We start from the raw sequence: 14613 nt of genomic DNA, 5'->3' as shown, positions 1-14613 counted from the left end.
ATTATATGTATTTAGGAGACACTTTTGAACTGCTGGCCAGAGAATGGTTAATTGAAGAGTAAGCATAGATTTAAGGAAAACAAAAAGAAGATTAGCACAAAGTCCAAACAAGATATAATGTGACTTAATGTTTGTTCTTTGCATTGAAGTTGCACATAAGTTAATGAATTTAATATGTATTTATGATATAGAAATGAATGAAGTTCCCCAATTTGCAGTAGAAAATGTGTGAAGAAGAAGATAATGAAGGAAACATAGGAGAATGTAAAGGAGTAAACCTATAGAGTTGTAGTTGAAGAGGAAAACATTCTACATACTCCGCATAATTATATTTATCCATTATAAGAGTTAAAACCATAACAAACAATTTTAATTTACTGGAGATCACTATAACATACATGGGGATCCCTTTAAAATATAAGTTTTCGGAATAACCCTTTTGAAGTTTACCACCTTTCAACCCTACAGTCTGCTTCCCTCAGCAGATTTTCAGGGTGTTTCATCTTCATTACCTGAATTGTAAAAAACTCATCCTCTTCTTCTGATCACAAAACAATTTTTGGAGTAGGTCTTAGATTGGCCCTAATTTGATATATTAAAAAATCAGTGTATTGTCCCCAGGATCTGGTTTATTAATTCTGTTCCCATTCCTTTTTACTACAGGTTATAAGAATTACAAAGTCCTGTAACTAAATTTTGAGGGCTTTTATTTTCTCTTGCTTTACAAGAGAGTCAAGGAAATTGAGTGAATATAGCATGAGTGGTAGTTTGTTAACAACATGGGGATATATGCAAGGATTGAATAAATAGAGGACTGAAAAGGCCCATTATATTATCAATGTAAAAGTCAATAGTGACCTTAAGAAGAACAGATTAGTGGAGAGATCAGAGAGAAAAAGTTAATAGAATGTGTGATGAAAAGGTAGGCATGGCACATATAAGCAAACTTTTTGGATTCTGTCTAGAAAGAGGCTCTAAGAAATAATGCACTGGATAATTTTGATGAGGCAACAAAAGAGTATTATTTAGAAGTATTTTAAGGTGCTGTGTTATAAACAAGCCAACAATTAAATGATTTAATCAGATAAGTCAGGTATACCAGAGGCTCTTAATTCTTTCCAGGCAGGAATTCATTTCTGGATGTCTTTTGCCAAGATTAAGGCCTAGTTGAGAGTAGGCACACAGATAGTTTTGAATAACTGAATGAATACATTAATTACAGAGTGTACCTAAGCCAAATTTCTTACCTTGAAATATGGCCTTATTTGTCTTATTAACTTTAGAAAATGGTCACCTCCATTTATTAAAATTCATATCAGAAAATCAGTATCTTATCACCTATTTACTTTGCTGACATTAGCAATGTTTTAACCACTCATGCATTATACATTTTATTTTTCTGTGTAATTGGAAGATAACTTGGATTAGTATTATTTAAGGAGATATTGGATTCATTTAGATAACAATTGTATTTTCCTAAAACACATACTCTCAGGGATTCTCAAATATCAAAATCCAAATGCTAAAATGCTGGGTGACAGCTTAGATTGCTGGAGTCTCCTCTCACATTGAGAGAACCTATTATTGCTATTACTTAATTCTTTTCAATGGTAAGTGAATTGTGTCTGGGCCTTAGTACTTCTGATAAAGAAAAATACAGAGCAAGCAAAATTTAGTTTAAGCTTCTGGAAAAGGAATTGAGTCATAATGAGAATTGAAGATAAAATTTTTCAAAGAATTTTAACTAAGAAGAGTTGCCCTTTCACAGATTAATAAATAATGGAATGAGTGCAAAAGCATTAAAATTATAACAAAATAATCTTGGGATCTAGTTTCAGTTTATTAAATATAAGATGAATTACATGACTGTAAACTATTTTTACAAAAAAAAAAACAGAAGGAAAAAAGATGCAATTAAATTAATAGGAACACCAGCATATTGATTTATCTGTGGAACACAATTGTCTTTAGATATTTTTAATTCCAGTATAATTAACATACAGGGTTACATTAGTTTCAGGTGTACAATATAGTGATTCAGCAATTCTATGCATTACTCAGTGCTCATCATGATAAATGTACTCTTAATCCCTTTTGCTTTTTTCACCCATCCCTCCACCCACCTCTCCTCTGACAACACTAGTTTATTCTCTATATTTATGTCTGTTTTTTGTTTCCATTTTTTGTTGCTCATTTGTTTTGTTTATTAAGTTGCACATACGAGTGAAATCATGTGGTATTGATTTTTCTCTGACTTATTTCACATAGCATTACCCTATAGATCTATCCATTTTATTGCAATGGTGAGATTTAATTCTTTTTGATGGCTGAGTTCATTATATATCTATACCACATGCTCTTTATCCATTCTCAGTCAGTGGACACTAGGGTTGCTTCCATATTTTGGCTATTATGAGTAATGCTGCAATAAACATAAGGGAGTATATATATTTTCCAATTAGTGTATTCATATTCTTTGTGTGGATAACACAGTAGTAGAATTACTGGATCATATGATAATTCTATTTTTAATTTTTTGAGGAACTCCCATACTATTTTCCACAGTGACTGCACCACTTTTCATTTCCAACAACACTTCACAAGGGTTCCTTTTTTTTCACATTCTTGCTAGCACTTTTTCCTTGTGCTTTTGATTTTATCCATTCTGACAGGTGTGAGGTGATCTCATTGTGGTTTTGATTTGCATTTACTTGATGATGAAGGATGTTGAGCATCTTTTCAGGTGTCTATTCGCTGTCTGGATATCTTCTTTGGAGAAATATCTGTGTCTTCTGCTCATTTTTTAATTCAATTATTTGTTTATTTGTGTTGTATAGGTTCATTATATATTTTGGATACTAACCCTTTATTGGATATGGCATTTGCAAATAACTTCTCCCATTCAGTAAATTGTCTTTTAGTGTGTTGCTTATTTTTTTGTTAAGCAAAAGCTTTTTATTTTTATTTAGTCCCAAAACTTTACATTTGCTTTCATTTCCCTTGCCTTGGGAGACATATCTAGAAAATGTTGTTATAACTGATGTCAGAGAACTTACTGTCTGTGCTCTCTTCTAGGATTTTTATGGTTTCATGTGTCATATTTAGGTATTTAATTCATTTTGAGTTTATTTTTCTGCATGGTGTAAGAAAGTGGTCCAGTTTCATTCAATTACATGTAGCTATTCAGTTTTCCCAACACCATTTGTTGAAGAGACTGTGTTTTTACCTTTGTATATTCTTGCCTCCTTTGTCAAAGATTGATTGAGCATGTAATCATGGCTTTATTTCTAGGCTCTCTATTCTGTTATGTTGATCTGTGTGTCTATTTTTGTGTCAGTACTGTACTGCTTTGATTACCACAGATTTGTAGTATATCTTGAAATCTGGGATTGTGATACCTACAGTTTTATACTTTTTCCAGGTTACTTCGACTATTTGCAATCTTTTATGGTTCCATACAAATTTTAGAATTATTTGTTCTAATTCTGTGAAAAATGTTGCAGGTATTTTGATTAGGGATTGCTTTAAATCTATAGATTGCTTTGGGTAGTATGGACATCCTAATAATATTTGTTCTCCCAGCCTATATGTGTGGAAATCTTTCCATTTGTTTGGGTCATATTCAATTTCTTTCATCAGTGTTTTATCGTTTGCAGAGTATAGGTCTTTCACTTCTTTTGTTTATTCCTAAGTATCTTATTACTTTTGGTGCAGTTGTAAATGAGATTGTTAATTTCTCTTTCTGCTACCTCATAACCTGTGTTTAGAATTGCAATAATTTTTTGTATGTTGATTATGTATCCTATCACTTTACTGAATCCATTTTTCAGTTCTAGAATTTTTTTTGATGGTCTCTTTAGGATGTCAATACATAGTATTCTGTCTCTGCAAATAATGAAAGTTGTACTCTTTCTTATCAATTTAGATGTTTTTATTTCTTTTTCTTGTCTGAATGCTATGGCTCGGACTTCCAGCACTTTGTTAAATAAAAGTGTGTGAGTGAAAATCCTTGTGTTGTTTCTGAAAAGATCTCAGTTCTTCACCATTGAGTTATGATGTTAGTTGTGAGTTTTTCATATATGACTTTTATTATGTTGACGTATGTTCCCTTGAAATCTACTTTGTTTAAGGCTTAACAAATATTATGTGCTTTGTCAAATGTTTCTTCTTAATCTATCAGAATGACCATATGGCTTTTATCTTTTCTCTTGTTGATATGAAGTATCATGTTGATTGATTTGTGAATATTGAAACACCCTACATCCTACTTGATCATGCTGAACAATTTTTTTAATGTATTGGTGGATTCAATTTGCTCATGTTTTATTGAGGATATTTGCGTCTAAGTTTATCAGAGATATCAACCTGTAGTTCTCTTTGTAGTGTCTTTATCCGGTTTCAGTATCAAGGTAATACTGGCTTCATAGAATGAGGAAGTTGGAAGTTTTCTTTTCTCTTCTATTTTTTTGAATATTTTAAGAAAAATAGGTATTGATTCTTTTTTAAATATTGGTAGAATTCACCTATGAAATTGATCATGGCCTTTTGTTTATTGGGAATTTTTTTTATTATTATTACTGATTCAATTTCATTGCTGGTAATTGTTCTGTTCAAATTTTCTATTTCTTTCTGATTTAGTTTTGGGAGGTTATGTTTCTAGGAATTTATATATTTCTTCAATGTTGTCCAGTTTCTTTGCATATAATTTTTCATAAGTTATCTTACAATTGTTTGTATTTCTGTAGTGTCCTTTTAATTTCACCTCTTTCATTTCTGATTTTTCTGATTTTGTTTATTTGAGTTAATTCTATTTTCTCTCACTCTTTTGTTGTTCTTATTGCTGTTTTTGTTGTTTTGAGTCAGCTAAAACCTGTCATTTTTGTTGATCTTTACAAAGAACCAACTCCTGGTTTCACTGATCTTTTCTAGTTTTTTTTTTTTTTTTAAGTTTCTATTTTGCTTACTTCTCTAATCTTTATTATTTCCTTCCTTTTCCTGGTGTGTGGTTTTTGTTTGTTCTTTTTCTAGCTCCTTTAGATGTAAGGTTAGGTTGTTTGAGATTTTTCTTGGTTCTTCTGGTAAGTCTATATTGCTATAAACTTCCCTCTTAGAACAGCTTTTCCTGCATCCAAGTTGTGGAACAGTAATTTTTAGATAATTAGTTTGTAGAGAAAATACCAGTGCTGGCATAGAAAATAACAAATGAGAAATAAAAAGGAGACCATGTGCAATTGTTTTACTTAAATATTGTCTGTGAATGCCAAGGATTGGAGAAATAGAACTAACATTTTAATCCATAAGTAGTGATGGATTTTTTTCAAACTTGATTTCTTAGCGAGTGTCTGGCTTCTTGTTAAATATGTCCAGACCCATTTGGGTGAGTGACTGTCTTCTCCACTGTCCTTCTTCCTTGGGTTTTCTCCATTTTCTGGAGCTGATTCTTCAGGTTTTCTCTTTATTTTGAGAGTTTCCTTGGCTCTTTCCAATTCGAGTTTTTAATGAATCCAGAATCATTATTAGTAATTGCCAGAAAGCTGCATATATAAAATTCCCCTAGCTTTTTCAGAACTTCTCATTTTGCAGCCCAGATATTCTGAATAATTTGTATATTCATTGTTTGCAAACCAGTTCCTTTGTACATTTTACTCTTTCCATCTAGATTGTTATCTTTCTTTCCCTCCTTTTTTGCTACCTCAACTTTTCACTTAAGTATTTATTCTTCCTTAAAAGAAGCTGTTTCTGATACCCTAGGCAAAATGATGTTTTCACTTTTAAAGTATTTGCTGTTTTTGTCTCTGTGTTCCCATCAAATGGATAAGTATAAATAAATACTGTCAGCATTAATGTTATAAATTCAAGTAGCCAAGAGTGTCTGGCATAGTATGCACTCAGTAAATGATATCATCATCATTATTATTAAACATATATGCAAGTTTAAAAACCAGTGCCTCACATTTAAAAGATTTTTTGCTCTGCATAAGCATTTTCCTACAAAAACTCAATGGCATCTATATATTTTTCCTGCTTTCTCTAATTATTTTTATTCTATCTCCTTCCTACTGCCAATCACCATATAAAAGATCTTTCAGCAGTATATGCAAAGACTTTCTAATCCATTTAACATCTCCAGAAGTATATTATAGATTGACACATTTAAGGCAATAGAATATGAAAAATTCTGGGCCATGACTTTACAGTAGTCTCCAGTGGTTTCCATGTTGTGGAATGACTGTGAGGTTTAAATTAGTGGGAGACTTTACCCAAGGGGTAAAACCCTTATCAACAATTCAGGGACTCTAATGTGATTGTCAGGAGAAGATAATGAGCAATGGAAAAACACCCCTGGCAAAATAAATTAAAACCTCCACAGACTGATCCTAGCTTGTGATTTTGCCTAAGGCCAATTTTGTTTTAACACTACTCTAGGTATATTAGGAAATAGGTCTCTGTTTTATCCCTTGCTATGGGAGCCATTGGTAATGCTAAGGCAAATATTAAGTAACAGTTCAGTTAACCTATGAATGTTTTCCTGGGGTGATTTCTATTATTTTTCTAAGCAGGGTAAGACAGTAAGGTGAAAAGACAAACCAGAAAGCAGAACAACTTCTATTTTTGTTTTCATTTTGACTTCTATTTTATCTCTAGGTTTTTGTCACTGGGAATTTAAGTTAATCTTCAATTCTGAAATGTAAATTAAGAAGGTTATATTAGATGTTCTCTCAGTTCACATCTCCCTTCCCCAATTTTGTTTGACATTCTATATTCACTTACAATTTTAAAAGAAAGTTATGTCATTAAATAACAAAGTTCATGACAAACATCAGAGATCCTTAGAGGAAACATTATATTGAAATGTGTACATTTAATAGCATATGTGCTTTTTACAAATATGTAAATTCAAATTTTTCAAATGTTCTTCTCAATCAGAAACATTTAATTTCTGCCTTTTCTCAATCTTAAACCTAAATCAGAACTGTAATCCTGTATCCTCTAACCCTGTAAGGTAAAAATACTGTTAAAGTTAATTTGGTTACATTATACATAGAATGTTACAATTATACTGATCTAGTCACCTTGTAAGTGGGTTTAGAAATATTCCTTCTATTTCTGGGCATTTAGAAGATCTAATGAAAATAGGAATATAGCTGGTCAGAACAGAACACATAATGCTACATATGATCTCAGTGTATAAGGTGGAAAGTCTTTGAAGGATCCATGGCCATGATACTGGGAGGACAGGATGTTTTGAATAAAATGTATCCTTTGTTATCCCTACACATCAACCTCAAAAGTCTGTTGGTAGACTCAACCTCAAAAGTCTGTTGTTAATGGACTTCTTTCACTTTGCTTATTCATTTCTAACTTCAAATGAAACAAAATTAAACACCAATTTGCTAGGGAAATAGAGGTTAATAATTATCCTACTCTATATGTAGGATAAATGAATGCTATTTGAAAACTAATTGAAAGTTGGCTCAATTATATGTCAGCAAGAAATCATAAAGTTAGTGATTTACAATAATGAAGTTATTTATGAAGTACATATATCTTTAAGATATTTACGGGCCTGTTTCCTCTCGCTCTACTTCTTCAAGCTGAAGCAGCCAACATAAAATTTATCAGATAATTAAACCTCTTTTTTTCTTTCTGTAAATATTATTACACCTACAACACAAATCGCAAAGTATAAATATACAAAAAAAATTTACTATTTTCTTTTATAAACCTGTTCATCATCATAGATTATAACTTGAAATCATTGTAAAGTCTTATATAAAATATTTTAAAAGCTTTAAATTAACATAAATCTAATAACTTTTATATTTGCAATAAAACTGGCATGATTTAATGCATAGAGGAAGGTACTGTATTAAGTGGTATTTCATGTTGCTTTGAAAGAGTTCAGTCTCCAAACTTTTCATGAAACATTACATAATTGATAGATACTTTAATGTATTAAAATTTCTCAGTAACTTTTAATAGAATACAGACTTTTAGCATGTGTTTGAAAACATACACTAAATATGTATACCACAATAAAATTTGGATGCAAAAGTAAAAAATATTCTTTCAATACTACCTAAAAGGCATGAAACTTATTTTCATGATATGCAGATTTATGGTTCAAAATTAGGAAGAATTTGTATATTCCACTTTTGAGATTGCATGAGATTATAACTATAAGCATTACAAATAAGTGTTTGGAACATCGATTTTATAGCACTGTAATATTTTCTTTCCATTTAAAATCTAAAACAAAGCCACAAAATATTAAGAGTAAAAATCTGACAAGCCACAGGTTTACATTTTAAAAAAGAACTACTTGAGACACTTTAGTGTTTTAGTTTTCCTGATTACACATTCCACACAGAATATATAGTATGAAATATTTACATGAAAGGATCACTTTCATACAAATATCATAAATACACTACATTTCAAATGTATTGCATGCAGCCCAATGCAGGACCTGAACTCAACAACACTGAGGTCAAGAGTTGAATGCTCAACTGACTGAGCCACCTAGTTGCCCCTCAAGTGTATTAATTTAAAAATTATTTTTGTAAATAATTATTAATCAATTTATGTTATTAATAAATAATTAATAATTCATAAGTAATTCGTTATAGTTATAACACCCAAAATTTGGGGGACACATAGCAACTATATTAATATGCTAATCAATTGATATTTAAATCTTTGAATAATGCAAAATTTCTCATATTTATAGACATGTTGGGGAAAATAATTTTCCAGTCCGGTAAAGTATCATATATATTAGGGCTAATGAGGACTTCTGGTTACTCTTGGCACAGTGAGCTGAATTCCAAGGAATGGCTCTCTTATTCAAAGACATAAAATGCTGGATATTTTCTAATACTACATTTTAAGTAACATAAAAGTAGAAAAAACAAACAAGAACACTCCATCAGATGAGCACAAACTAAACCTGAGTACCTCAAAAGTTATTAAAAGTCAGTAAGACATTGATTGTGGAGTTGATCTTTATTTACAATGGATGACAGGAGATAATTCCTAGACTCTTGCCAAAAAAGAAAGCTGAAACTGAACTTTCATCTGCACTAATTGTATAAAGTAGATTTGCAAATCTCCGCCAGATCTCTGACATGGTTTATAAATTCTCCATCCACCACCCTTAGGAAGCTGCAAATAATCTTCTTTTTGATCGAAAACTCAGAGGTAGGCTAGAAATACTCTTAAAAAAATAAAAACAGAACAGACTTCAGTAGACATGTGTGTTGGACCCCAAAATCTCACTAAATGCTTGGCTTGGTAATTTCAACCTAAGGCATTACTCTTAAAATTACATCAAGACTAGGTATATCATAAGTGTCTACATCAAAGAAGATAGATGGGTTTTCCATCAACCCACTTAAAGTTGAGTTGACCAAAAAAAAAAAAAAAAAAGAAGATTATAAATGAAGCAACAAAAACTTCAAGAGATGAGGTCAGCTGACATAGAGTTTAGATAACTTTCTTACCAAGCACAAGAAACAATGTAAAAAATTGAAATAAGTAAGAATTATTTCCAAAATAAGGCTGTCTAAAATGTAAATAAAACTAAGGAACTAGTAGAAACCGTAGGATAAGTACATGCCAGTATGAGAAAAGACTAGGCATATTGGAATTTTAAAAATTATGTAAATGGAAACTTGCCATAGACATGTTAGCACTTAGACTAACTGAAAAGAGAATTTGTTTTAGAAGATAGATCAAAGAAAAATACACATATATGAGGCAGAAATGTTACAGGTGTAAATTATGAAAGAGATGTAGTGCAGAAGAAAATTTAAAAAATAGGGTCAAACGTCCAGTAGAAATGTTTTAAAAATAAATTGAAAATGGGGAAAAATAATATTTAAAATCTAATAATAAATAAGTTCCTATGATAGAAAGTTATGACTCATTCTGAAGGATTGTAATTAATAATAACAATAATAATAATAATAATAATGAGCATGCATAATAATAGTTAAGATGCATAATAGTAAAGGGGCACTTGGGTTGCTCAGTAAGTTAAGGGTCTGGCTCTTGGTTTTAGCTTGGGTCATGATCTTAGGGTTGTGAGATCAAGCCCCACACCAGGCTTGGCACTCAGCGCAGAGTCTGCTCGAGAGTCTCTCTACCTCTGCCCCTCTCCCCCACTCTCACTTTCTCTCTCTAAAATAAAATAAATAAAATCTTTAAAAAAATATGCATAGTGGTAAAAATGCAGATCATGCCTCACAAAAAATAATCTTAACAGCTGTCAGAAAAAACAAACAAAATGAAATGGATTACTCATGAAAGAATGACTTTCATCAGCAATCTTATTACCTTAAGTCTACAGGAGAATTTCTCATAATTACTATTATCCAAATAGCATTAATACGTCAAGGTGAAATAATATTTCCTGATATGAAAACTCAGATTACCAATCCGGCCAATCCACAATGTTAGTGAAAATAAACTATATGACAGTTCATGTATAAATATTGAGTATAAACTATATACTAATGATTAATCATTGGGGTTTGAAATTCCAGTAGAGAGTAAAGTTAAAGAATTTTACAGATTTTTAAATATTTGAGTTAAAGAATAAAATGATAAAAAAAAAAGATTGAATTTTTATACTTGTTTAGAATGGATGTGAAATATTTATGATATTTACTAAAAGAATTAAAGAATGTCAATTTCAAAACAGTAGAGGAAAAACATCAAAAAGAGAAAAAAGAATTAAAAACTTTAAATACAGAAAAATAAAAAGAATGAAAAAAGAAGTATGACCAATAAAATATTCAAAACATACAAATGCATCAGTAATCAAAATATGGATGTTAATATTAAAAGAGCAGAGAGCAAAGATTCCATCTTAAATTTCAATTAAAAACATATGTTAGGGGTGCCTGGGTGGCTCAGTGGTTGAGTATCTACCTTTGGCTCAGGTCATGATCCCAGGGTCCAGGATCAAGTTCCATATCCGGCTCCTTGCAGGGATCCTGCTTCTTCCTCTGCCTGTCTCCGTCTCTCTCTCTTTCTCTCTCTCTCTCTCTCTCATAAATAAAATCTTAAAAATAAAAAAAAAACTTTAAGAAAAATAAAAACACTTTAAAGAAATGTTTGGTATTTTTAAATACCTCTCTGAATATGTGAGAAAATAAACATAATTAAAACCCATGGAAAATTATGCTTTCAAGAGGAAAAATAATTTTCTGTGTTTAAAAAGTAGTATAAACAAGAACTGTTAAACTTGGGATCAGTTTTTGTCCAGGGACTCCATGAATCCCCTGAAATATATTTAGGAATACATTTATTTGTTTTTGTTTTTGTTTTTGTTTTTTTCTTATATATATATTTATTTATTGAAGTTTGATTTGCTAACATATAGTATAAACACTCAGTACTCATTCCATCAAGTGCCCTCCTCAGTGCCAGTCACCCAGTTACCCCATCCCCCCTTCCCGCCTCACCTTCCACTGCCCCTTGTTCATTTCTCAGGGTTAGGAGTCCCTTATGTTTTGTCACCCTTTCTAATTTTTCCCACTCATTTTCCCTCCTTTGCCCTATAATCCCTTTCACTATTTCTTATATTCCCCGTATGAGTGAGATCATATAATGATTGTCCTTCTCTGATTGACTTACTTCACTCAGCATATTACTCAACCATTAGAAAGGACGAATACCCACCATTTGCTTTGATATGGATGGAACTGGAGGGTATTTGTTTATTTTTGACTGTGAGTCCACAGCTTTTGTCAGATTGTGTTGAGAATTGTGGACTTCAATGGAATAACAAATAGAATGATTGTATAAGTGCAATATTTGGGGGGGGGGACAGTGGTTATTTTGGGACATAACATTTAACTAAAAGGAGATGAGGCTAGGTCATTTCCAAAATTGAGTTCTGCATACCAGTACTTCTCAAACGTTAAAGACTTAGAATATTCATTTTAGTTTATTTTAAACTAAAATGAATTTTATTTTATTTTATTTTAGTTTTTTTTTTTAAGATTTTATTTATTTATTTGACAGAGAGTGTACAAGCAGGGGGAGAGGGAGGCAGAGGGAGAAGCAGGCTCTCCATGGAGCAGGGAGCCTGATGTGGGCCTCCATCCCAGGATCCTGAGATTAGGACCTGCACTGAATGCAATTAACTGACTGAGCCACCCAGACACCCCGAATATTCATATTTAATTTATTTCTCAGTTATAATTATTTAGGTTGTTTGCAGACCAAACTTTAAGCACACTGTTTTAGAGCCTTAGAGGCTAAATTGGTTATTATTTGATATAATTAATTTGCCAGGAGATGCCTTACAATATGTTAGGGTGGCCAGTGACAAGAGTGGCAAAGAATTACACAAAGAGTAGAGCAATAAACAGGACAGAATTTGTTCACTCTTCAAGGAAGGAGAGGGGCTTGACATCAAGAGAGGTATCAACTCTCAGTTTCTATCAGGCTGGGCCTGTTAAGAGATTTTGAGGGATGTAAGAGGGTAGTACTTGAGCCCATGGTTGGGGAGTGGAGAGGGAGTCAGTTCTTGACCAGGTAAAGCAAGAGGTGGCAGGTTTTTTCAGTGGCTCAGATCAGGGCTTGTCAGGGATGTGGGTTGTGGTCAGGCTTTAGAAGAATGTGTTTGTTTCATAATTGGGATTTACTTTCCAGGAATGGAAAGCACTGTGACCTAGAAAAACAAGAAGTTAGGGCCAAGTGAAAACACCTGTGAGTTTTGTCTGTAAATGTGGCTGGGGGAGGATATTGAATAGATTCCTTTCACAATAGTTTCATACAAATTCTATGACTGTTAAAAAAATGTGAATAAAAACAATTGTCAGAGTGAGGGAATTCTGATTTTAGTTTTTGCCCTTCTTCATCTGTTAGATAAGCTACAAAAGGAGAGAAAAAGAAGAGATATCTACAAGATTATCATATTCATTTACTTTGTTGCTTATGTATCTAGTTAATAAACCTTTATTATAGAGACACTTCTAACTACCAGGCACTCTGAGGTGCCATGAATAGATATAAGTAAATAAAATCATAAAACGTCCCTGTTTCTATTTGAATATATTGAGAAAGATAGATACTACATTTTTTTCAGGGATTTTATTTATTTATTCATGAGAGACACACACACACACAGAGAGAGAGAGAGAGAGAAGCAGAGACATAGACAGAGGGAGAAGCAGGCTCCATGCAGGGAGCCCGATGTGGGACTAGATTTCAGGACTCCAGGATCATGCCCTGAGCCAAAGGCAGATACTCAACCACTGAGCCACCCAGGTGTCCCTAGATACTGTATTTGTAAGTAAAAGTCTATTAACTGTATTTGTTTAATCATTTAAAGCAGAGTTTATTGTATGATTAAGTTATTATTATTATTATTATTATTATTATTACTTGAATTTTTAAGTTTCAAATTTATTTTTCCTGGGTGAATGTCTCAATTTATAAATATAATTTTTCCTCTCCTCACAATTCTGGAAGTTAATTATGGCTAAATCTTAGGTTATTGGGGGGTTTTGTTTGTTTATGTTTTTCTCACAACAGGATGCTGAACTGAATATAAGGATTCACTTGGGAGAAAATGGGATGAGGAGTTTACTTTGATTCAGAAAATAACATTAATAGATGTCACTGACATTTGTTAATTACTTAGCTAATGTCAGGCACAGAGCTGAATGCCATACATGTATCATGAGAGAGATACAGGTTAGTAACCACCCAGTATCTCATAGAAAGAAAGGAGACACCTGGGATCTGAACTTTAGAAACTGACTCCAGCGCCTCTGTTCTTCAGAATTCTACAAGACTGAGAGGCGAATTAACTAGTGAACAACTGCCTTATAAATAGCAAGTTACTGCTGTAGTTTTTAATTTACAATTTATTGATGATTGAGTAGATAATCAGTAAAATTAAAATTAAAAGTCAGCTAATAGGAACACAAAACTAAAAATATACACAATAGAAGCCTAATGTATTTTATATTTACCAGAAAACCTTTTTGTCTATCAAAAGGCTATAAAAATAAATAATATTTTATCTACAGTTTTCAAATGATATGAAATTTTAAAACATCTCGTCAAGGACTTATAACTAACAATTCGCATGTTGACACCAGTGCAGAGCTCTACCTTTGAGTAGCACTCCATTAAATCCATTCCCATGTAGTGGGTAATTATCCCCAGTGGGAAACGCTGAGTGGTGAGAATCCAAAAAACAGAGTAAAATTGTGTGAAACTTAAGATAAAAAGATATTTTACTAAGTATAAAGAATTGGGAGCAGCCCTGTGTCTCAGCAGTTTAGTGCTGCCTTCAGCCTGGGGTGTGGTCCTGGAGACCTGGGATTGAGTCCTACATCAGGCTCCCTGCATGGAGCCTGCTTCTCCCTCTGCCTGTGTCTCTGCCTCTCTCTCTCTCTCTCTCTCTCTCTCTCTCACACACACACACACACACACAAACACACACTGTCTCTCATAAATAAATAAAAATTTTTTTTTTAAAAAAGTATAAAGAACTGGCATTTTCTGCAATGATTTCTATTTGATCTCACTTAGCCCTAAATAATGATCATTTGGAAAAGGACAACACTGAGCTTAGGAAGAACAAAA

Source organism: Canis aureus, chromosome 17 (assembly GCF_053574225.1).
Source record: "Canis aureus isolate CA01 chromosome 17, VMU_Caureus_v.1.0, whole genome shotgun sequence".
NCBI classification, from domain to species: Eukaryota; Metazoa; Chordata; class Mammalia; order Carnivora; family Canidae; genus Canis; species Canis aureus.
The sequence above is the reverse complement of the archived record's forward strand: the minus strand, read 5'-3'. Positions refer to the sequence as shown.